General features: G+C 42.4%; 1 protein-coding gene across 34 annotated transcripts in view; it reads right to left on the bottom strand.

The window, feature by feature from the left end:
• Nucleotides 1-25,458, bottom strand: part of NRXN3 (neurexin 3) — a 1,053,186-nt gene that overhangs the window by 679,898 nt on the left and 347,830 nt on the right. The window lies entirely within an intron of this gene.

The following is a 25,458-nucleotide window of genomic DNA, read 5'->3' as shown; positions in this document are numbered from 1 at the left end:
AGCAACCTTATGTGGCAAGTATGAGCAGCAAACGTAACCACCACAACTGGAACCAGCAGTACCCATGGAGACACAATCCCCAAGGCCAAGTGTGTTAGCACAGGGCCCTTTTGTGATAATGACCTGGGCAAAGCCTCCATTTTTCACATCTTCCAGAAAATGTAATCTCCTTCATTAACCCAGCCTTCCCCAGCACCGGCTGTAATGACTACTTTAAGTAATGCCTACAACACTTCTACTAGAGCATTTAGTCTTGCCTTTGAAGCCTTACAGTTCCTATTGCTGGTACTCTTATGAGCTGTTGTTTTTTTAGAGAGAAATTTCATTCCATTGCTAGCACTTTAAAGAAAAACAACAACTGTATGAAGCAAGTTTCCTAATGTGTCTTTTCTACAACAAATCTGTGCTGGTTTTGGTTTTATATTTTTCTTATTTTTTACTAACAACTAATGTTAGTAGAGCTCTGCTGACACAACCGATGGCACCGCAACGCAAATGAAGAAAGGAACAAACCAAACTCCATTCCAAACTTAAGTGTCCTTCAAACACAGGAAAAGTCAGGAGATGGAGGCACAATGAAAGGAGGAGGAAAAAGAAAAAAAAAAAAACAAGGAAAGAAATTATATTTTTCTATCATCTCTGGCGATGTCAAAGAAAATAGGAAGTTCAACTGAGGAAAGGAGTTATAGTATTTAACATTCTCTATTTGTTCAGGATCTTGCCTGCAGATATTCTTCTCTAAGGGGACAGAATTAAAGTCTTGTGATAGAAATGCAGCAACCACTACAGCATGGCAATCATTGTTTCCGTCCGGGAATATGCTCCAAAGCATTTTTTTTGCAAAATTGACAAATCTACGTAAATGAATCAGAACATCCCTTCTCCCCATAGCCAAACCCTAGCAAAGGCAGAGCTGTAGAGATTGCTCCATGTAGGACTTCTACCACAAAACTACATATAAAAATCCCAGAGGTTAAAAAAAATACCAGTTCAGCTCCCTAGGCACACGGAAGGATTGCTCTGTAAAGCACTCTTACCCATTTCCCATCCAGTTTAGCTGCATTTTTCTCAAATGGTTGGGATTCTCACCAGGCACCGCACATCCCCCACAGATAACTAACAACCCATCGAATTTAACCAACTGCAAGAACATGTATTTGGAATCTAAATGTTGTCCTTACGTTTCACCCCTTTGGCCCATATTTCCCAGCCAGGCCATTCATGCTGACAGGAGCCGAACTTCTAGAGGGAAACAGCAAGCTTGGCGGAGGCAATCCTTATATCCTCTCAATGCTTAAACATTAGATGCTAGAGTAGGGTAGATGGATGGGAAACTGAGGACCAGCCATATGTCCATGCTGAAAAGGACCCATGGCTGGCTCCTCAATGGCCAGTAACAGAACTGCAGCGTGTAATAAATATGCGAATGAGATGATAAATAAGGATGTAAATAGCAAGCTGATAAAGTGACAAAGGAGACATGTATATGGTTACAAAATGTTTGGTGGGGATCACTGTGGTTGTGCTGGTGCAGCAACCCACTGCACTGATCGCTGGTATGCAGCAAGCCTCTGGTCATGGGACATGCAAACCCATTACGAAGAAAACTTTTCTGGGAGCACCATTAAAATAAGATGGCCGTGAACAGCATCCCTATTCACCAGTTTTCTTAGCTATGCTCCCCACATACTGTCATGGTCTGTACACACAAAGCTCTCTACATGCAACACCCACTCAGCCATACAGACACCTTCTGGGTACCAGCTGTCAGTGCTGCCCTGAGGACTCACATCTTCACTTGGCCAAGAAACAGAGAAGGAAAGAAAGCTGCTTTCTCAAGGTGGAGGAATGGTTTCTTCTTTTCAAAGCCCAATTCTCTTTCCCCTCACGTCTGCACCTCTTACTTGCCACCCACAGCTGCAAGCTGGAACTAAATGTACTGTATATTATACATACACTCAAAGGCAATGCGTATGTACACACAAACCCTCCGTGCTCTCTCTCCTCTCTCTCTCTGCGGATTGTATTAGAAAATGCAGTCAAGCATGAAATGGCTCTTTTGACGCCTTCAGCTCAGATGTGCCTTGCATGAAACAGTTGCTTGCCCTAGCGCCTGCATAACTGCGAGAAGGGGGTTGGAGGATATCAGGACTACGAGTGGGAGTAGCTGACACAAGTGCCCCAGCTCTACTGCTTCCTCCTCCACAGCACCATGCACTAGGTGCTTTGGAAACACGAGTTTTCTGCAGACACTGTAAGACAACAAACTGAAAGCGTGGTAATAATGAGTCTCTTCCCTTCAAAAAAAATTCGTGTCCTTCAGCTCCACTGATCCCATTGCCAGAAAATTACTGTCCTCAGACAAGAAATCCCAACAGTTATTATTATACTTATGTAAGAAGGACCTGAAGAACACCCAGAATTGCTGAAGATGGCACAAAAGTCTAGACAGCATTTCAACTGATATTCCACAGTAGCCTACATAGGGTATTACTGTCCCTTCTCTGGCAGTCTGCTACGAATACGGAGCAATGAGACCTTGTAACTATCAAGCAGATGAAATTAAATAGCCTGCAATAGTTAGAAGTTCTGCACAACCATAGGAGATGATGGGTTTCTGTTCTTATGTGTGCCCTATGTGACCTGAGCCCGGCCCAGCTCAGACCACGTATGCATTTTAAAAGAAGGAGATTTCATTCTCACCACACAAGTCTTCACTGTCTGGAGTATCCACGAGCTTTTTCAGCACATCTCCTTGCAAGCAGACCGTTCTCTCCAGCTACAAAAATACCCCTTCAGAGGAGGGTATTGCCTAGTAGCAGTCATACAAATAAAATCTCCTTGTCCTGACAGTCAGTCCCCAAAACTCGAGGAAGGCATGTTACAGCTGCACAACACATACAGCAAATCTGCTCAGGGTTGAATGTAACCTGGCAACAACTAGGTGACCTCAGCCTCCTAGGCACCGGTGCTGGCAACTTCTGCCTGAATACAGGCATCCACTCGATTGTCCTCAGCCATCTGCAGCAATGGGACTGTAATGCTTTTGTTCAGCACCATAAATAAAGGCAGCGGCACAGTTATCCATGTTTAAAATACACGCACATTCCTTCCACCCTTCTACTTTTAGGGTAGCTATTATACTTGGACGTCCCACAGAGACACATAGGAGGAATGGGGGAAACCATGTTCCAGAGACCCACAGATTTGTACAGACAAAAAGAGCCAGAGCGGCGTTTATTTGCGATCCGAAAGCCAGACGCTTCATTGCCATTAGCTTGGAGATGGGAAGAGGAAGAAACCAGGTGCTGATTCAAAACTGCCCTGACATAATGCCAGAGATCTGTGAAAATCAATATGTTATTAGGAGTGATTAGCTTCCCAGTCTTGTGCTCTGAGATCCTGCCAGCTTTAATTTTACACTTAGCATCCAAAGGAGCAATTCACTGCTGCTTCCCCACAAGGCTCTGCATAAACCTCCTGGGGAGGTGGCAACAGGCGTATTCTTAGAATACAGATAGAAAAATATCCAAGACCTCTTTGTGCTTTCTCCTGCTTTCTAACCTTTTTCTTGTATCAATCTTCATTCTTTGCCTCTTGCCTTTCTTCTCCCTTTTAGTTTTTCCGTAGTCTCCTGCTTCTCCCTGTGGTCTCTTTCCCCTGTCTCCCAGACTACAATATAGCTTTTTTCCTGAAATTTCCAGAAAGATAGGGAAAAAAGAAGGGAAAAACATCCTCCCTTCATTAAAAGTTCAGCTCAACTCACCAACGACAGCAGTTCAGGGCACACAACGTGTTCCCCCTAGCTACATTTGCGAGGGCCAGCTCTCACCACCGCTGACACTGAGCAGAGCTTCCAAAGCCAAGTGTCACCAACTGGAGAGGAACAAGACATGTGGCAAGGAGCAAGTGTGGAAAATAGGTATGACGGTTCAAAACTACAGGGGAATACAGACCAAACAGTTCCACCTTCTTGCAAAAATTCAAATATGCTTGAAGAAAAAGTGTCAAGGCTTTGTATCCAGAAACCAGACAAAACTTTCCTGTAGGCATTACACAGCACACCTCTTCCCCTCCCATATCCACTAGCAGACACATGGCCACAAATAAAAACAGCCTTGATTTTCTGAAAACCAAAATTACACTTAAAACAAAAAACAAACAAACAAAAAAAACCCAACACCACCACAAAACCCAACCCAAACAAACAACCCCAGAACTGGAAAACGGGCCTAAAAAAAGAAATTCTCATTCCTGTCCAAGTAGATTCCATACAGATGACTTTCAACAACAGAAGTCTGTCAAGTAATTAGGGACACCCAAATGTAACCACTTAGACCAAAATCTGAATAGGACGCCAGAGGTAATGTTCCTTTTAGGGGAAAAAAATATCATGGGAGTTTTAAGTGCTCACAAGCAGTTATGACCTTGCATGTCCGTCATCCAGCAGGACAGGAGCTGGGAGCTGCCCAGAGCCGTACAACACACCCAAGGAGATGAGCACGAGAGACCTGCAGATCATGGCCAGGTCCAACCAAGAGCCAGGCAACATCATGGTGATGAGGCAGGTCCGGGGTCAGCCCAGAAAGTCAATCTGCAGGCCAGGGCTAAGATCAGGTGCCACAATCGCCAGGCAGGGCCACGGTGACAGGGATGGGACATGGGCCTGGCTCGTCAGGGCCCATGGTCAGGCAGGGCTGTGGGGAGCTGGAGACCAGCCCTGCTGCAGCATCGCTGGGGCAGGGGCTGGTGGCCCCAGGGGGCTGAGATGGGGCCCTGGGCCGGCTGGGGGAGCCCCTGGGGCTGGGCAGGGCCTGTCAGTGCCCTAAGGGCCCTGGCGGCGTGTAGCCAGCAGTACCATGCTCTGGAACTGCTCCTCACTGACCCAGAAGAAAAGTCCATGTTTACTAAATGCCCTATGACACCTTTTGCAGCAAATTGGATTGTCCCTGGATGTCTCCCATCTAGGTGCCGCTGGACCTCACCTTACTTAGCCTGACAAATAGGAAAGAGCAACTGGAAATGTAATTCACTAGCACTGAAGAGGAGAGCCACAGAGAACACAAAACCATCTTTAAATACCTGCCTAAAGAGAGCCGTTACATTAGAAATAAGAATGGGTTTTATTAGTTTAGTAAAATACCCTGCAAATAGTATCACTAATCAGCCACTGATAGGTTTATTCTGCTAGTAAGAACAAAGCTATTCTGCCTTAAAGATTTCAGCCTGACAAGATGTCAATAGCATCATCATTAGCTGTTATGCACTGAAAACTCACGAAGATAAAACAGTCAAAATATTGGACACATGGAACCACAGAAACGTAAAGAACCTGGATTGGTTTTGCTGTTTTTGCCGGTGCTTCATCTCCCTCACAGACCAAAGTATTTTTGCAACATCAATCCCAATTTTTCTTTGCTTCAAATGAAGATGACGCCTTCCTTCCCTACTCCCAGTGGGCATACAGCTGCTTTACAAAAGGACCTTCACTTCCTGAAGCTCAGCATACCATTACCCCAGCTCCCTCACTCTGTTCTAAACCTCTTTTGTTCAACTTCTCCTAGCTTTTATTTTCTAAAACGTGCCTCTTCTGCTTCTCACCTCTGGCTTCTTTCTGATTTGTATACTACCTTCTTAAATTCAAATACTCCAATTTGAATAGTGTACGTCAGTTAATAGTAAATGGGCACTAAAAGTAGAGTAATTACGTAAGACACCCCTATCGGTACAATGTGTACAAAATATTTCCAAATGAGCAGCAAACGAGAGAGACAATAGAGCTAGCTTCGAGGCATTCATCACTTTTTCAGGCATGCAAGAATACTGGTGGAGCAGTAATAATAATTGTCACTTATAAGGCTGCTGCTATAGACAAAAATTGCTAGCAGATGTTTACATAGGCCAGATGACATCCAGATGAGTATTTTTCATCAAACGCTTTCTCTCAAAACTTTGTAAAAGTTATTTCATAACATTATTTTTTAAATGTCATTATTTTTAATATACATTTAAGTCTGAAAATAGCCCAGAAGTGCGGGTTGGTTCATATAAAATAAGAAATTCCTGAAGAACACCTGAAGTGCAAGCCACACTTATTTATCTAGAAAGTCAGAGCAGAATAAATACTTTATTCACCATTTCCCTTTCCATGTCACTGTCTCCTCCCTATTTCAGTATCTTATATATTCTCTATCCCTTGCCTTTGTGTTTTTTTCCAAACACAAGCAGATCACTGCAGAAAAAATATCACCTAAGTATCCACAAAATGAAAGACGTAAAAAAAATCTAGGCAAAGGTGGCAGACTAAGAGCCCCAAGCAACACATCTGCATCAAAGTGGAGGGTTAAGTGCAAGTACTATAATGTCCATTCTCAGACAAAAAAAACCCAACAACAAAGCTTAATTAATGAAGTTTAGACATTAAAATGACTTTGGTTATGAATGGAAACAATTCTGAATTTTTTTCAGAACTACACAAGTATTTTTTTTCTGAATCAAAAATTAACGCCTTGCTTTTCTCGTTCGATATTATGGTGAGATTATATAATACCAAAATCCCATAAACCGGTCCTGAGACTTTTCAGCTCAAAGTTGATGAAATCTCAAGGAACTAGTTAAAACCGTGAAGTTTCCATTGTAAGGGAAAAATCACACCAGATTTTTGACTGTCTACAACAAAAGCTTCAATGGAGACCTTCTAAATTTTTTAACTGACCTACAGAAGGTATATTAGGACACGGGAGCCCAAATCTCCCTCCACTAATAAACCTCACAAGCCTTTGCACTCTGGATTCCAGCTTTGTTTAACTTCTGTAATGAATCAACTCTCCAGCTCCCAAGGCTAACCTGTGGCTACCCCGCAAAGACGCATGTACCAGTTTCCATCAGCATTAGGCTTGGTACGTGCTTCCTCCTCTCACCACGCACAAAAGAGGATAAGTTAATTAAAGGGTGTTGTCAGGTGGGCAGTTGCCAGGAGGAAAAATAAAAAAAAAAAGCACTTAATCCACAATGAAAGGTAAATGTTATCTAATAAACTGTGCGTCTCTCTTCTTCGGGCTGAAATCATAAAGAACGGGGGCGAGGGAGGAGCTGTAAGAGCAGTGAGTAGCTCGTGGAAATATTTGCAGACAGAGGAAACTGTAGCTTGTAAATGTTATTGCTAGCCCTGGGAGGTGATGTGCGAGGCTATATTGCCGTACTGAAGCTTGGCAGAGACTCGGGGGAAGCAAGAAGGAGCACATGGGCTCTTCAAACTTACTCCAAATGTCACTCTAACATTTACAGAGCTGCGCACAACTATTTGGGAAGAAATCTCTGTCAAGAAGGCTAAGGTAGAAGAAAAATTGCTCCTCAAAGCCAAGGCGGGTAATGGAGAAGGCATGGGGAAATCTGCTACTGAAACGATAGTCTTAAGAGTTTGCATTACATGGGTGATACAGTTTAGAAAGCGATGTGAATTCTATTTAGTTCGAACATCTCTAAGTCCTCTTCATGGCACTGTCAAGCTGCATGAAGTAACTGATCACTGCCTTCTCAGCAGTGTTTTACCAAGAAAGAGGGATTACAGCGATGAGGGAGTTTGGCTCATCTCAGAGGCATACAGTGCAAAAAAAGAAGCAGCAGACACAATGTACAGCAACAGAAATTCCAGAAAATTATAAGGAAAAAATTACCCAATGAGGGTAGCCACACACTGCAACAGAAAGGCTGCAGAAACTCCACGCCTAGAAATTTTCAAAACTCAACTGGGTAATGCTTTTAACAACTGATTCTGCTCTTGAAGTTGGCCCCACTTGGACTAGGCAGTTAGGACAAAGACTTCCAGAGATCCCTTTCAACCATGATTATTCTATGACAAGTGCCAAGATGCACCAATTTCACTGGTTATTGCACCATTTCACAGACATCACCTTACACCTGCAAGTTGCTACTGATCTGAGATGGAAACAATTTTGTCTTGTGAGTTATCACAATGCTGCTTACAGCATGTTCTCAAGACTGAAGAAACAGAAGATTCAAAACTTTGCTCTCCTACAGGCACTGTATGTCCTTGGACAAATTCTTTACCTCTGCTGAATCATCTCAGAATAATTACAATTAGGAACCAAACATATTATGACACTACTAAACACATCTGACTGTTGTGCTTTCAGTCTTTTTTTCCCACAAGCCAGGATGCTCTCACTGAACTGGTGTGTCACACACTGCCAACATCTCCCAGTGGCTGCTGACTCTCAGGTGAAAATTAAAAGACCTCTAAGGGTGGCTCTCAGCAGTAAAATCTGCATTACTTCCCCAAATTTCCAGGAGATGAGGGTTCTGCTATAAAATCTACAGAGGTGAGAAAGCTACTAAAAAGGTAGTTATCACCAGCCTACCTTCTTTGAAAAGCAAAGTTGTAATGCGAATGACATTCATAGCCTTGTGTAAAAGCACAAAAACCTCCCCTTAGTTCTTTTTTTTTTTAATACTGGAGAGAAAAACAGTTCTTCATATTACCTCTTCCTGCTGTTTTAAGGAAGGTGCACAGCATGGACCAAAAATCCCTCAATTTCCTTTTCTTCCTTTTTCTCATCTGACAGACCCAAATCTCTGAACTTCATACAGTCCTGGAAGAGGTCCTTTATTAGGACAGGGACCAGAGGGAAAACATGGGTCTACAAACTGTTGGGTTAACTTGTCCACAAAAATCACAGGTACACCATAGTGTCTTTGAAAAAGCAACAATTCTTCAACCCAGGAAATCTCTGGAGGGGCCAGACATGAGAGACCCATACAGAAAACAAGTGGGCAGAGGAGCTGGGTAACTATTTGTAACTAATGTAAGGCAAGCAGCTCCATGGAAATAGGATTATCAAAACACTCACAAAGGCTGGCAAATAGGTCATCTTTGGGGGATGCCCGATACAACAGAGCAGGTAGCAATTAGGAGGGTAACAAGAGCATACATACAGTGGAAAAATACAGGATAACAGGTAATTTCAGGTTTCAGACTACAACTTCTGAACTTAAAATATACGATAAACTAAACTGAGTTTATAATACTAGGACCTGGGGGAAGGTCCTTTCAGAGCCTCTTCTTCTCCTACCACAGAGCCGCTGCTTTTCCTAAAAACATTTGCAAAACCACTAATCCCAGGGTGATGCCTGTCTGAGAGCAAGACTCAGCCAGTGCAGCACAGACAGTGCAGAAATAATTTCCAGGCATCCCACGGGCTCCCTCCACTCCTAATGAAGTCATCAGCAGAGATGCAACGGCCAGGGCTGCTCACCCAGCTAATTGCTACCACTGTCCAATTATTGTAACCGTGATAAAGAGGAAAAGAGAGGCAGAAACTAGTAGTTGGCATGGGATGGCAGTTGATATTGCCAAAATCATGAAGGCTGAAGCAAGAGATACATGTTCAAGCCTGTAAATTTCACTAGCAGATAAAAGAAATTAAGTCCTACTTTCAGGTAATAGGCACTGCCTTTTGAAAACATGATTGTCCTGCAGACCAAATTCCACTGTATGGCTCTGGTACCTGTAAAGAAATATATTTATAAAAAAGGGAATTTCAGATAAATAAGGAAGAAAAAAACAAATTGACACAGGCATGTATGGTCCTTCTGTATTAATGATGACCCAAATTACTCAGAATTTCCTTGTTTAGACAATTAAAGGAATGTCTATGAGCTCTCTCCCTCTGACTCCAAACATTACCAAGTGCAATTTCCCTCTTAGAAAATCAGTATCTCTTGGTAAGGACTGAGTTAGCAATTCACAGTGCAAAACACTAATTATGCAAAATCACAGTTATTAAACTCCTGCAAGTCTATCTCAAATGCCGAAGGCTGTGGTGCAGGATCTTCTAAGTGCATAGACTAGCATTCAATGGATGGGTTTATATACAACAGCAGACAACCTAAACCGTCCATCCAAAACTCAAAAATTTATAGTCACGGAGAAGAGAGTTCCATTAAACTTTTCCTTCTCTGAGCTCCAAGAGCCTCCAATGATCTTGATGGGAATTGTAAAAGATAATAAATTCTGCTTCTTGGGGAAGCTGTGAAGGTTTAGTGAGCGTTGCCAAATTCTATGAGATCCTTCAGCCAAAAGAAGTGTAGATGTATAAATTATGACAGCAACTGTGACCCTAAAACTTTCACATTCACCACTGTGCTGCCCATTTTATTCACTTTGAAGTTACGGGCAGCAGTCAGAATACAAAGAAGAGTGTCATACTCCAAAAGCACCAGTCTGACACCACAGTTAAGTAAAGCTGAATCTTCTTCAGCTGCTTCTACCAGTAGACTTACTGAGATAGTTCCTGAGGCCCGAGTCTATTCCAATTCAAAACAAGACCAAATCTTGAAATCACCAGGTTTCCTAGACCGAAAATGTCGTTTCTGTGAAGATTTTCAAATCACTTTCTACAGTATCTATGACTTCTGCCAAAATGCTTGGATCACACCTGCTCCGAACTGAAATTGGAAAGCAGTCACATTGTCACCCCCTATCAAGACATTTGCATCCACTTACAGATAAGATGTGAGAATGTACCTACATCCTGTATTGCCCTCTTTGTACTAGACATAATGGAAAACTCCGAGTTAAAGAGTTTTTATGATGAATAGCCTGCTATTTATCCCGTCTAAAGCACTTCTGTCCACTGTAATAAAGTCCAGAGGGGACATTTACTCTCCAGATTGCTAGCAGCAAACCAGACGTGATGTATTTTGTTACAACATTTCTGATCCATTACATCAAATTATGCCAAATTAAATGCAGCTCATCAGGGAAAAGGGTTTCCTCAGACCTGTAAATTGACTCAAACATAAAATTCAGTGTCTGCATATCAGTGAATGCACGTCCCGCATGACATCACTCTCCCTACAACTTCTTCACTCCATGCTAGGCAGCATACCTGCAGAATTAACTGCCTGGGAAGGAACTTCACAGTGAATCGGGAGGTAATAAAAAGCTTCATTTCACCCCGGTGTTCTCAGGTCCTCTAGGTTCCTCATTACATGCTAAACCAGAAAGTCACACAGACTAATAGCAAAGAAGAATTGCTTCCCCCACCACGCCAGTGTTAGCCCTCGTGCTGTTCAGAACAGCAGTAGGGATGATACAGTCAATATCCCTGCCCCAGGGATGGGGTGAAGAATTCAAACATCAGCCACTCATTCCTAAAGACCTGAGTTCAGAAATAGCTTAGACAGAGAAAAACGGGAGTTTTGTAGTCTTAACCTAAATATAGGTTTTTCCACATCCTAAAATCACTGTTTAGAATGACCTGGAGGGCTGCCTGTGCTCTGAGGAAGTCCAGGACAGGGGAAGGAATAAAGCTACCTTACAAGTATCACTACTTGTAAGTAGTGATAAAGCTACCTTACTTGTCGTGTCACAAGTACGACATGTTTGCTCATCAAGATGGCAGACAGGATGTTCAATCTCTAACAATAGATTCTGAATTCTAATAAAAATGTAGGTGCTTGATAAAAAGGTCCACAGCCACAGCCTTAATGCTCTGTACAGTGGAAAGAATGGTTTGCTTTCACCTAAAATGTCTCCCAGACTCTTAAGTGCAGGAGAGATGGAACTAGGAGAGTAAATTGCAAAAGCCATCCCATTTAGCTGAGTGGGATCACAGGTAAGGTCAGGACAGTTAATTACTATCTATTTGCTGAAAATTACCCATAAAGGTAATTAGATGCACAAGTCTCTTACAGCAATTAGCTCCTGTTGATATCAATATGAAATAGGTACCTAGTAAGAGTTAACTCTGCAACGAAAGAAAAGGAATGAATCGGAACAAAGAGAACATTCAAAGATGGAAGCCAAGGTAATTTTGGGGGATGGCCAGATGTTCGAATGTATGTTTAGAGGACTGAAGAATGCTTTCACATGTATTATGTGGCCAAACCACTAAAGTGTGTCAGAGAAAGTGAGATTATTAGAACGGAGCCCGACACAATTTAACAAAGCATGGTAAAAGCAGATGGGAGCGTGGCTATCAGATTAACTTTGTATAAAGGCTGTGGCAAATCCATCATGAGGTTTTCCAGGCTCTGAGGCAGCCTGACTAGAACTGGCCCTACCAGCAAATTGTGTTTACTTCAGAGATGAAAATTTTCCTCTTCCCTCATTAAACAAGTCCGAAAAAGGGGTGGGTGGGGGAAGAGTCTGACATTTTATACTTTTTCAAATGGTATTTCTCTACACTGATAGAAGCCATTAATCATCATCAATGAAAACCGGGGGGGGGTGGGGGAAGTAATTACAATATCTGAAGGCATTCTTTCAGTTTTTCAACAGCTTGTTGCTTCAGTGATATCTAACCCCTTTTCTTGGGCTTTCTGCAGTCTACACCCCGACAGTTTCTGCTGTAGGGTAGGGATGCTGTAGGGTAGGAAAGGGATGAGAAAGCCGGGCTGCAGTTCTAAAAAGGGCACCTTCAGCCGTGGGGAGCAGGGTTCAAGTGTTGCTCAGGCAAGCGGGGGCAGATAGGAGCAGCCCCACTTATGTGCCCTCACACCTGCCCACATTTCAAAGGAGTCACACAACCAAACATAGGGGGTAACAAGCAGTAAAAGCTCTGCAATAAGGACAGACTGGTGGGGTAAGTAAGCCCACAGCTGTTATCTGGGGCTGAAGCATGCTAGTGGAACCGCATGTGAAACTGGTATCAAGCCTTCGTGTCCCACATGGCTTCGGATGGCCCCCAGTTTGGAAAATATTCACGACCCCATCTGGAAGCCTTCCCAAAAGACAACTAAAACTAAATCAAAGCCAATATAAGGAAACAGAAGAATTTACAGTCTGGAGGTTTCTACATTCTAGAGGATCCTGTACAATTTTAGAAATTATTTAGACAAAAATTATTTCATAATGACAGGAACTGCTTGAGCCTGAACGTAACAGCTGCCTATTGGGACACCTTCAGTTGGAAATTAAGTACCTTGAAAAAAAATAATCTAAAACCAGCTAGCTGTATGTACTTCACCTGTCAGACTTCCCCCTCCTACCATTTGTGGCATCAGAATATGGCATTTCTTCCCCACCACCACCATCTTTCATATTTTTCTTTCTCCTGTTACTGTGCAAAGGCCCATACAAAGAACAGCACAACCAGCCAGCTACCTGCACAAGGCAATAAACAGAGCACATCAGATAATTCCTACCTGTAAAACAGAAATCAAATTTTGTGATATTTTTCAAACCTGTTTTCCTTCCAATTTCCAACCAACTTTGGAAAACAACAAAACAGAATATGCACAGTGCTGCCAAACACACAATATCATTATCTTCAATGGGAGTTAAGGGGCTGACTTTGCCTTAACAGCAATTTTATCACGTCAGAACAACATTCTGCATGATATTAAACCAACAAGGGCTGTATCTAGCCACATTTCACCCATTCTCCCGGGAAATACACGATTACACCTGCAGCCACTTGGTCTTCCAGAGCATATCGATGCTTCTTTACACTGCATAAACACTCCTCCTGTGTCAATTAGACTGAATACCACCTCCACGCAGAGAGGAACACAACAGAAAACCATAACCAAAGGAAGAGAGGCAAAGCTCTCACATTCCCAAACGGAAAGCCAAGCTCCAAGCTACTAAGAATATGACAGCTATGGTGTTTGATCAACAGTACCAGTAACCAGGCAAAGTGAAATGTGCGTACTGTGCACCAGGCAGGTGCCATTTTGCTATAAAAATCCTACAAAATGCAAACCTTTTCCTTAATTTCTGAATCACTGTGGCTCAGCTTTGGCTGAGAGGTACTGTACTTCGAGAGGAAGAAAAGCCTTTGAAGCTTGGTTGGTTCTTGGCTTCTCAGATGCCATGGGAGTACTTGTACACCGATGTCGAGCAAAACCCAATCTCTTGCTTCTAAACCCTGAATTCACAAAAATATCTGCATGTAACGGTCATTGAGACTTTCATGAGCTAAAGTTTAAAGGATTAATCTTAAACATTCCCAGGATGTAGTTACTTTTTTTTATTTTGAAGCCTGAGATTGCAGCCATTTCTTTTAGTCTCTCCTTGCCTTTATTTTAAAACAAGGTCTTTATCATGTGATCTTTGAAATAGCACCTCAGTGCTGTATCTATTTCAAAAGCCAACTTCCCTCAGTGTTAGCAGAACACTTCAGAATTATATTTGTTCATAAATTCTAGTCCCAGCTCTTCAGGAAATTCAGTCATGTAATAAGATTGCAATAAGAACATAGACTTTGTGGCTGGAGAACATACTTAAACCAAGAAAAGAGAACTAACTGATTTCCCTCAGTCTGGAACCTGGGAGTGTGCACATTTTCTCAGAAAAAAAAAAAAAAAAAAAAAACAACCCACCCAGAAAGTTATAAAAGGGCAAAGATAAGTATTCAAATATTGAAGAAAGTTCCCAGTAAATGATGAAACCGATGGATTCACACAGATTCACAGGACTGCGCAGACTTAAAATATACATTGAGAAAACACAAGAGTAAGTGAAACTGCCACCTAATGGTAAACCTGTAACTCTGAGGCAGGCTTAGCAGCCAGCACACAAGGACACAGACGCTGTTTTGACCTCCATGTCTTGAATTCAGATTGACAATCAACTTCTTCAGCAACATTTAATTATATGCTGCTTCCTACAGCGCTGGCTGCTGGTGAAGCAAAAGTGTATGTTTTAAGTGACAAAATATATCTTCATCAGAGATGTGATTACTTTCTCAAACTGCCAGATTTGATTCCCGGTTTTATGGCACAGATAAGAGACTGCACGACAAAGAATATAATAAAGCTGAAGTTGAGTCTTGGATTTTTTTGAGGACGGATAATTTCATCTTAACTTCTGATGAAAACTACCAGTGTTGGAGGAGCATAGAAACGCTACCGAGTTAAACCAGCTAAATTACTCCACTGATAACGATTTACTGGACATTTCAGCCCTCCCAGAACCAAAGCGCCTTCCTTTCAGTCACCTATCATTTGCCTTATGATCAGGTGGTAATGCCCCCCAAATCACTTTCTGTAGTGAATCAAGTTTTGGGCAGAATTTATGGCCTTGCTATGCACCAAAACACGACGAATCTAGTCCAAATGGGTCAGTATTTCCTTCACCTTGCTGAAACAACATTTAGTAGCACCTTTTTATTATGTTTCCACCAAGCCCCTAATAATGTTTGCCTATTACCTAAAGCAGAAGGACAAGGACACAAATTAGGACTCTTGAGATCTATTCAACAAGTCACTTTGTGATTTTCCTTTGTTTGATCCGAAAGTAGGAAGGAATGTCATTTACCTCTCTTCAACAACATATTTTTAGATCCTCGCTTAAGACATAATTACAAAACTAAAACAAATCTATTAAAAGGAACAAATGGTTCTCTTCACCCACAGAAGCAGACATGCAGCCTCTCCTGCACAATGAGACCCACTTCTCCCTGTTTTCAATACAGAGTGATTCATAGGCTCTTAACATAGGGCTCAATCGTGATCCTGAGAGTTGCAATACAACATCTGTATGGTACAGCATGCTCTGCCTTCTCCTGAGGGTGCCTGGAGGGGCTGCGAGGCTACAGGGGGAGCCCGGAGGGGGGGTGTGGGGTGTGGAAAAGCTGTGTGTATTCGGGTGTATTCAAGAAACAATACACTTCAGTATGTATTTCAAGTCTATTTGAAGACAAACAGAGTGTGAAGCTTTTTCCCAGCGGGGGTGCCTGTAGGAATTTAGCGAGCCAAGCGAGCCAGCAGCTGCTGGGTGAGCAGAGCAGGCGATGGGGATGCAGAAGCCCTGGGCCCCAGGAGCTGGCACTTGCTCAGACGCTTTGGGGGCACAGTGCGGGGCAGGTGGCAGTGCTGCCTGTGGCCATTAGATGGCGAAGGAGGCTGCAATTGACTCCTCACTTAGGCCACCAGCGCTGACAAGTACTTGTTACGCGTTGTTCAAGGGACAGCAGCGTGGCTCCTCCCGGGGTGGAAAAGAAAGCAGAGACAACGCAGCAAATCCCAGCCTTTTTCCTGTACAGTGTCACTGCCGCCAGCTCTCACTGCCCCTCGCTGGGCAAGGACCCAAGTTTCCACTCGGGTCTGTACGAGTTCTGGATCGGCAAATGCTGTTTTAAAAAAAGGTTTTCCTATTTTACACCTGGAAAGGATTAGACACATCTCTACACCACACTGCAGAGAACATCCTGTTTTCTAAAATAAGCAGCTGACATACTCTGACCAAACACATAAAAATGCTAGGTCTCCTAATAGGGTGGCTTTCCTGTCCTCGATTCCTGTTATTTGAAGCCCTGAGTACAATTTGAAAGCATTAAGATGCCCCCAGGAATGCCTTTTGAACTGGCCTACTTTCACAGCAGAAACCGAGACAGAAATAGGAGCCAGTTCATCCAGAGTCACACTGCCAAGCCACGGCAGTGCAGGGACACAATCCAATGCCCTCAACTACTCTTTCCACCACCACTGGCCTGCTGTTCCCCCTTTTTGGATGATCCAACAGCTACCTGCCACCTCCTCGTTGTACTCTTCATCAGGTAGGCCCTGCAAAATTCTCAGAATATCAAACAAATGAAAATAATGAAGAGGCCAATAATTCCTTTGGAAACTGCAAAATAACCCACAAGCTCTAAAAATAATCTACATCTGTAAGGAAAAGGGGACAGTTCTTGACATCACTTGAAACATGGGATGGTAAGACTCTATAGATGTAACACCTGTTTCTCTTTCAAATTCCGCAGAGAAGGAGACTCATAAGAGGAGGAACTGAGGCACAAGACAGTTCTTTAAGATTTCAATTAGCCTTTTATTTGGACTAGGATTTATTTACTGCCGAGTTAAGCGTCTCTCATAGTTACAGATTCTCTATTTATATCTGCTAACTGTGCAAATTTCTTGGTTCCCTGATTCCAGACCAGCTGCTGGGCACAGCTGTGCTCCAACAAAGGCACCAAAACCAACAGGATTGCTGCGGGACTGTCATACTTCCCTAATTTCATCCACATCTGGAAGAGGAAATCACAGTGCTTTTCTCTCTCGCTCCTGACACAGCTCAACAGAACACCACCAATCTAATTAAAAAAACCAAACCACACAATAATAGATGTCCAGTCTGAGAAGCTCCCAAGCTTCCATGGCTTTTAAACCTGGCACTAGCACCCCCTCCACAAGGTACAAGGTTGCCAAAACGAAGAATACAGGAATCTAGGTGCACATTCACCTGCAAAACTCTTGGACAGAGCATCCTACAAACAATTAGACATGCGGAGAGATCAAGACATACAACTGAAAGCAATTTAGAGTCTGGCACAAAAGGAGTTTCTGTTTAATGGAAAGAAGGGGATGTAAAAGCAGAGCAACTAGGCAGAGCACCAAAGTGCCTCATCAACACACTGCAGCTGTATGACCACATCTGATGCTATTTAGCATCTATATCTTGCAGCAGGTTTTAGAATGTGGATTTCATATTCATGTGGGCATCGAGCTCAAGGCTGCAGCAAGATCAAGGCTGCACCTAGGAGAGAAGACTGGCGCATCCTCTACGTGGCATGCACTTCTGGATACCTGGACCCTGTCCCCGCTTCCCAACAGCCACTGGCAGCCTGTGAACACCGTCCTTACTTAATGGCCTCTTCACATCACAGGCACGTAACTTATGCTTTGGGATTTTACTCTAGAAGCTGATGAGCTCCAAAGCACTACACAGGGCAACCATGAGGTTTGTCAGGATTTACATCAGAAACTAATTAATTTGCCAAAGATCAAGAAAAGTCCACAACCGAGCACGACTAAATGTCAATGAACTAAATGGCAGACTACGTTTTTGTTGTTGTTTTTGGTTTTTATGCTGATGAGCAGTATTTGGGACAACAGCTTGGCAGTCAGAAAAGCCTCTGTCCTCCACCTGCCCCAAAGGTGAACAGTTAGCGCTACACTTTCTCTCCAGCCAGCGTATGAGCAGAAGGATGAGCCTTACACACACTAGGCTCTCCTTTACCAGCAACCTGGAAAGATCTTGGACACATGCTACACTTACTCATATGAGAAATTCAGATTTGAACTTTTCAAGCAACAGCTTTTTCCTACAGTGTACTTGACAATACCTTCCTCAATGGCATTCTTTTCTCATCTGATTCTGTAACATATGCTACGTGTTATTGGTTTTAATTTGCCTAAACATGGAGTTTGTTCCACAATTCCTTAAGAGCTAGCAAAAAAGCTGAGGTATCAAAATGTTGTTATTTTTACACAATAAACTATTCTACCCTTCCTAATTCAGTATGAGTTACTATAATAAGTAATTACATTAAGAATCAAGCTAAATATACTTTGGGAATCAGTGTCTTGCACATCTTATAAATTTATTCATGTTCTCACCAATTGGGAGAACATAGCCAGTCATGAGCAGGGTTTAGAAAGAAAAATAGGTCTTTTGAAGTTGGAAGACATTTCCAGGTTTTCATTATTCTGAGGCACACATTTCACAGATCCATACAAGCTAGAAACAGAAGAGCTGGCTAGATCATGCAGCTCCCTTCCCTTTCTTTCCTCTTAGAATGCATATTTCATTAAAGCATATAGCAGCCTGGCCATACTCTGCTGGTTTAACCGTTCTAATTGCCAGTGTCTAACTGATGGGATTTCCATCCCTTCTCTAGGGTTTCTGCTATTGCAAAACAACGCAAAATGAAATACAGCTCATTATCGGGATGCTGTCTACAATATTAACCGTTTTGCTTTGTTAATTTAACCCCTAACTTAATTTAATTCCACAGTTAACGTCCTGTGAACTTCCTTAAATCGTTACCCTTCTTTGGGAAGGTACTCCTCCTATTAGAGCTGATTCATCATCCTCCCCTCAGGTTATCATTTTACCAAGCAATACGTACTGAACTCTTCTAATCTTTCTCCATAATTCCTCCCTTCAGCCTCCTGATTATGTTTCAACTTTTTTGCCAATTTCCTTCATATTGTTGGATTTCAGTCTAAGCTGCTCGACAGCACCCTCTTTACACATTTTTCACTTTTTTTTTTTTAATAAGAAATAGCTACGGAAGCTTGTTAAGGGAATATTCTTTTTATACTCACATTTCTTGAATATACATTTCTACTCATGTGACCAGGAATACTCCTCAATAGCATGCCTGTAGCTGAGTATTCAGTGTCACTTCATTAGTATACAATTTAACTGGTGAGGAGTTGATATTCAGGCTTATTATCTTGGCAAAGGTCAATGGGTAAAACTATTTAAGGCTCCCTTCTTGTGTGCTCTGTAAATCTCATATCACTATCAAGTTCAATACATTCAGCCAATCCCTGACGCACCATACAAAATCTCATCATTTGTTTAGTGCTTCAAAAAGGGCAATGAATAATTTTACCATTTCAATGTCAAAGAAACTAGAAAGTTTTTTCCCCTTGAGTTGTTCAAGTATTATGGCATTTGATCTACAAAAGGTTGCTTGTATACCTCAAAAAAATCCAGCACTGTCTCTCAACAACTGCACAAGGATTGCATTAGTATTGCAGGTATAGAAAAGTAGCAAAAGACAGAAAGTCGCTGCTATTTTAGAAGAAAATCTCTGACCTTTAAGGATTTTTAATAAACACTGTGGGTCTGAGCAATGTTGTTCTTTTGGGGATATAAACTCAAGTTGTTAATACACAAAAGCAAACACTGCCCACATTTGTGTACTGACAAACAATAAAATATTATGTGTTAATAGCAATAATAGGAAAATGAGCTAGATAAAACAAAAATAAATATCAATCACAAGGTCAGGTTTTCTACCTATTCTCAGGGCAGGATGTCCATTAAGCTCAAGAAAAGCTATGAAACAGAAGGTGAAAGATTAACAAAAATTAACATTTTGCTGGTCTTCAATCTTTGTCATCCTAGAATCTGAAGTTCTTAACGATTAATGAATTTTTCACCTTGCAACCCTTCTATGACTTTGGAAAAGTCTCAAGTATCTGGGTTTTTTTTGCAGCTGGGGAAGATAAGGCACATAAAAGTGAACTTGTCTGTAGCGATACAGGCCAGAAAGAGAATCCCAAGGCATGTCGGTATTGTATACTTTTGTGAAGCACTGAATTAGTGATGTCCCATATATGTCAAGGCTTGTTTTGTGAGAAGCCCTGAATAAATTTGCTCCTTAGCCCAGCAGTGATGCTGAATTTACATGACACAACTGCCCATGCTCACACAGTTCACCTGCAGTTACTGCCATGGGGGCAGCAAGCGGATGGTCTCGCAGAGCAAACAGGACTGCACACGCTGTAGCAGTAGATAACATTTCCTTCATGTTCATTTGTTCCTTAAGTTAAGGCTTCTACAACTTCACTTTTGTCTTATAAGCACATCTTGGCTAACTTCCTCCACGTATTAGTTAGTTGGAGTTCCCTGGATTCTGGCCAGGCACGCAGGGAATGATAGTGGAGTGAGTGCAATGCTGGATAAGAGAGAGGCTGACCCGTGGGGAGCTGTACGGTAATCAGCTTTTCATTACCGCATGGCTGAAGGGCCAAAGCGATTCATCAGTGCTCTGCTGAGTGGGAAAACAGGAGAGGAGGAGAAGATGAAGCAGCTCGGGTTCTGATATGAATTATCTCTATCCTATCACAGTATACAAGTATTTATCTCTAGGAACTGCTAATCAAATATCCCAAGACTATATCACCACGTCTGTTGAGATCTGCGAATGTTATTTGAGAGACATCAGATAGCTTTTTCAAGGTGGAAAAAGTAGCTTAGTGACCTAAGAGTCTAATGACTGAATTATCTGATATCTTAGATTCAGACATTTAAATCCCAGTAAAGTAAATGCAATCCCCTCAGCCCAGGTCTGTGGCTAATTACTTTTTTAATCTTGAATCTTACTGTAGGTAACTTTATTGCTCTATATCACAGTTTCCCAAAACATAAAATGATAACGATATCTATCTCTTTTTGAAAATACTCTGCATATATGCAAAAATGGCACTTTTTTGTATAGGATTATCATTCTGCACCCTTGTAAACAGTTGAATATAGGTTTATTTAGCTTATTCTGATAGCCAAAAAACAGGTAGAGAGGTCAGCAACTTACTGGCTTTCTCCCAGCTATGACCTTGCCTGTTCCTTGGAAGTTTGATGGTTCCACCATGTGTTATCGGTATGCAATGGTACAAAAATTCCCCCGAGCTCTGGCTTCTACAGAGAGAGGGCTAATACTGTGAGATTTGGCAGGCCCCACATTGCTATGTCAGAGAATAGCCTAAAATCCATTGCCAATGTGCAGAGACGGTCTCAAAAACAGTGTCAGATGGGTTACAGTTCATTGCCTGAACCCTTCTGTCTCACCTCAGTACTGAAGACATCTCAGTCCCAAACACAAACAAGTCTAACGCTAGGACCCTCATATCTCCCCTCCCAGTTGTATCTGGGTGGTCCTCCTTCCTGCCCTGAAGCCCTCCTAGGTAGCCTTCACCAAGGAGTTGCTCAAGCATGTAACTGAGGAGCAATAATGAAGCAGGAAAAAACATAATATACAGCCACCTGCTGTGTACGTTATGTATAGTAGGCACCCAAAAAGATGCTGAATTACAGCTCTTGGCATGCACAATCTCTTCTGCTCTTAACAGGATACTCCCCTTTTCAAAGGATTCACATGGGAGAAGAAAGCTACAGGTGCCACACAGTTTTAATAGGAATTTGTTGATCAATGCTTTGATGAAGCACATTGATCAAGTGGATACATGCCAGTATCCCTCCCTCATCTGAGCAACAGTGTGTCTGGAAAAAACAATTCTCAGCAGAAGAGACATGGCAGCTGTTTCAAAGCTGCTTCTCCTGGAAGACTTACCGACTGAAGCCTGGCTGGTGGCATTGTCTAGGGTATGAACTGTAGGCAACACACACAAACTTTTATGGCTTCACTCAGAAAAAAAAAAAAAAAAAACAGTGGAAAAGAGAATAGATGGGCTCAGCAAATGGTCCCCAGCCAGAAGGAAAAGACAAAAGGAAAGAGAAATCACAGCAGTATAAATCAACCTGGGGAGAAATGGCTAAATGAGGATGCTGATTGCTAATCTACATCCTGTCACTCTGACTTTTTAAGCAGGTTAGCTCAAGAGGCCATGTGTGCAGATGCAGCCCCGTAAAAGCACTGTGTTTCCCACTCTCATCTGTATTCACAGCAGATCAGGTTTTCACTTTATGGCTGCAATGTTCTTGTTTCTTCTGCAGGTCCATTAGCACTGTGCACGTTGCACAGTCAATACCAATTCCACCCTACACTTTTCTACCTTTTTTATTTGGACACAAGTCCTTCTGTCTGCTGGATTCATTACTCTTCGACATGGCTATTTGTGGTGTTCCTTTATGTTTTGATTTTTTCTTAAAGCAGCCCAAGTGCCTTTGACTTTAAATAAAGAAATCAAGAGATAAAGCAAAACCAAAGTAAGACATTTAAAAAATAGCATGATAAATGATTTCTGTTTCTCTTTACTCTGATCCTTTCTGGTTTGCCTAATTGCTTTACCCGGAAAGGTTGCAAGCTACAAAATGACACAAGAAAAAGATACCAGCCTTTTGTTTGACAAAGCTCTATTCGTTCCTTCCCTTGTCCCCTCTTTTCCCACACTCCAAGAAATCTTCCAGGACATTCCTTGCTCTTCTGCACCAGACAAAAAAGTGAAATTTGATCGGACTGGAAGGTGAGGTAGCAGAAGGAACCCAGCAGGCTTAGGGGAATGGCTTACAAGCATTTGAACAAGATACTGAACTATGATGTTGCCTCAGAAAAGAGGTGGTGACAGAGAGCGAATCTCCATTCCGCGGAACTCTGGACAATCTCCACTCCCTTCACCAAGGTGGCTCATGGCAGCTCCTTCACACCATAGTGGTGCTCCCAGCATCAGACTGGGACTGGTAAAAAGTGAACTGCCAACTATTACCTGTGCCTTACATTATCCACATCCTCAGGTGCCCAACCCTGTGTTCAACAAGAAGAAAAGCTGAAATTATTAAAAACACAGCTTTGAGGCAAGCACCTTGGCTGCAGTGCTAAATCATCCTCCACTAACTCTTGACAGGGAGGGAAAGGCTAAACCTCAGCACTGAGAGGTCTTCTAAGAGGACACAACAATCAAACGCAAATGCAGAATTAAAGGAGATTTGCACAAATTGGACAGGAGAGCTGATCATCGTAATCGGAGTAGCAGTGACTTTTGGGGTTTACATCAAAAAGTCGGACTGCAACGGAAGAGAACTGGGCTGGGGAGGTGGTAACAAAATGGTGAAAATCTGTATGTTTCCATGACTAGGCACTGAATTGTTAGGCTTCCACATCTAGGAACTAGACTCTATACACTACTGTAAGGGCTCTAGATCTTTTGAAATTTCTTAATATGTCAAGAGTCTTTCCTTTGACCTCATTTTTCTCTTCAATCACAAACACTCATGACAGAGAGATCTAAAGAAAAAAACGCAACCAACCAATAATAAAACTATAAAATATTTGAGGTGGTTTCTGTATTCTTGCTTCCTTCTCACTATGAAGCAAGCATATGCCTTTTGCCAATCACTTGTTCAGGGGTAAATCTTGTCCTAACGTGGCAGATGATACACACAGCACAAACTCCATTTTGCTCCGCTCAGCTCAAACCCCCTTGCTGCGTTCCCTGGGCTGGGTGTGCTAAGCTGCCTCATGGCTCGCTCTGTCTTCAGCAGTCACACAAACAACAACAGAGAGGAAATCGAGCTAGAGAAGAACAGTTCCTCCCTTCACCACCCTACTTTGCAGCTCTACCAAAGACCAGGCAAGGTCAGGAAGACTGACCTACCTTCTAATCCCTAATGCAAATACTCCTCCAAGAGAGGAATAAGGTATATAAAGGACAGCTACTCTGTATATATTTCTCATTCTGAGCACAAGCCTAGGACTCCCACAGCTGTCAATCTAACATGCTTTCCAGCTGAGGGCTGAATTGTCATTTTCCATTTTTACTCATTTAATGAAAGGTAGTGGATAAAAATTCACTATTTAAAATACCATATTTTTCTTTTCTCAGCAGTTTGAAATGGGGCCTGCAGGTATTGCGGTAGTTGACTTAAAAGTCTGATTCCATATGACTCCATTTGAATCCTAAACTCTAGTGCTTTGATACAACTTCCAACAGAAATCCCCTCCAACCTGCCCTGTCCTTCTGCTCCCTTTAGCAGTCTTGCAACATGAAGGATTACAATTCTTCCTTGTTCAGAAACGGAGCTAAGTTGCTCACAAGAACACAAGATTAGGGTGGTAGGAAACCCCTACCCGAAGGGCCCAGGCTGATCTTAACAGGCAGAACTTCAGAAGTCAACAGCTGCAGGCCATAAAACATGGGAGCATCATGAGACCATCAGCATTCATTACGAGGCTGCTTTTCGTGTACATCCTCCCTGCTTTTGTGTCTCTTCAGTGCGATAACTTTTGCATTACTGTGATGGATATCTCCTGAGTTTTGCATTTTACCTGTCCACCTACTCACCGCCTATAATCATCACAAAGCAGGAAGTCACTCTGAAACTTGTATTAAGATTTGATTTATCAGGTTACAGTTTCCCTCTTCTGCACCTTATCTCCCAATTTTAACCTCCTTGTTCTCGATTACCCAGAAAAAAACCAAGGATGTTGATAAGGAAGCAAATAAAGACGATGAAAATTATCTTTCCTTTATACGTTCTCAGACCCTTTAGCAGAGTGAGTGAGAATGGATTCCCTCTGGAGAGCCATACCTTGGAGACCGGTACCTAGTGGTGGCAGATTCACCAGGACCACCATGTGAGCTATTCTGTGGATTAAATGCATGTGAGAGAAGGCAGACAAACCAAGCAGATCCGGATGAACCAATATGCACCACCAAGTAGGACCTTTCCATGCTTGCGGTGATGGCTGTGCTTTTGCAAATCCTTTTCATATCACATAATAGCCTCATCCAATCAATCAAAGTGTCCAAGGGCTGACTGCCTATCTTTGCATGGAGAGAGAGAGTCAATTAAGGGAGCATCATGAATGCCAAGTCTTTCCTCTCCCTCTGAGATGAACAGAGGAGAAGAAATGAGATAGAAAATGCACTGTGCCAGTGCCTGCCTTTCAGCTTGATAGCTTCAACTGGGCAAAGTGGAGAGATATGGAAAGCTAATTTCATAGATAACATCTCCAAGGTCTATATAGTAATTTTAAATATTGGAAATAATTTTTCATGACAAATGAATCTACTTCATCCTGGCCACTTCCATCAAGATATTCCCATTAATTGCAGGGACAACCGGTAGTCTCAGCAGAAAACCAGTCTGATTCGAGGGTATGCAAAGGAACGGGGGTATGAAGCCACAGGGACTGAGATCAGCCACTGAGCAATAAGAGACTCAAAGACACCATGTAGTCTGAAGCGATTCTTCCACCCAGTGTCATCAGTTCATCTCTAGACACCTGACAGATCATA

The sequence above is a fragment of the Larus michahellis genome, chromosome 4 (assembly GCF_964199755.1).
Source record: "Larus michahellis chromosome 4, bLarMic1.1, whole genome shotgun sequence".
NCBI classification, from domain to species: Eukaryota; Metazoa; Chordata; class Aves; order Charadriiformes; family Laridae; genus Larus; species Larus michahellis.
The sequence above is the reverse complement of the archived record's forward strand: the minus strand, read 5'-3'. Positions and strand labels throughout refer to the sequence as shown.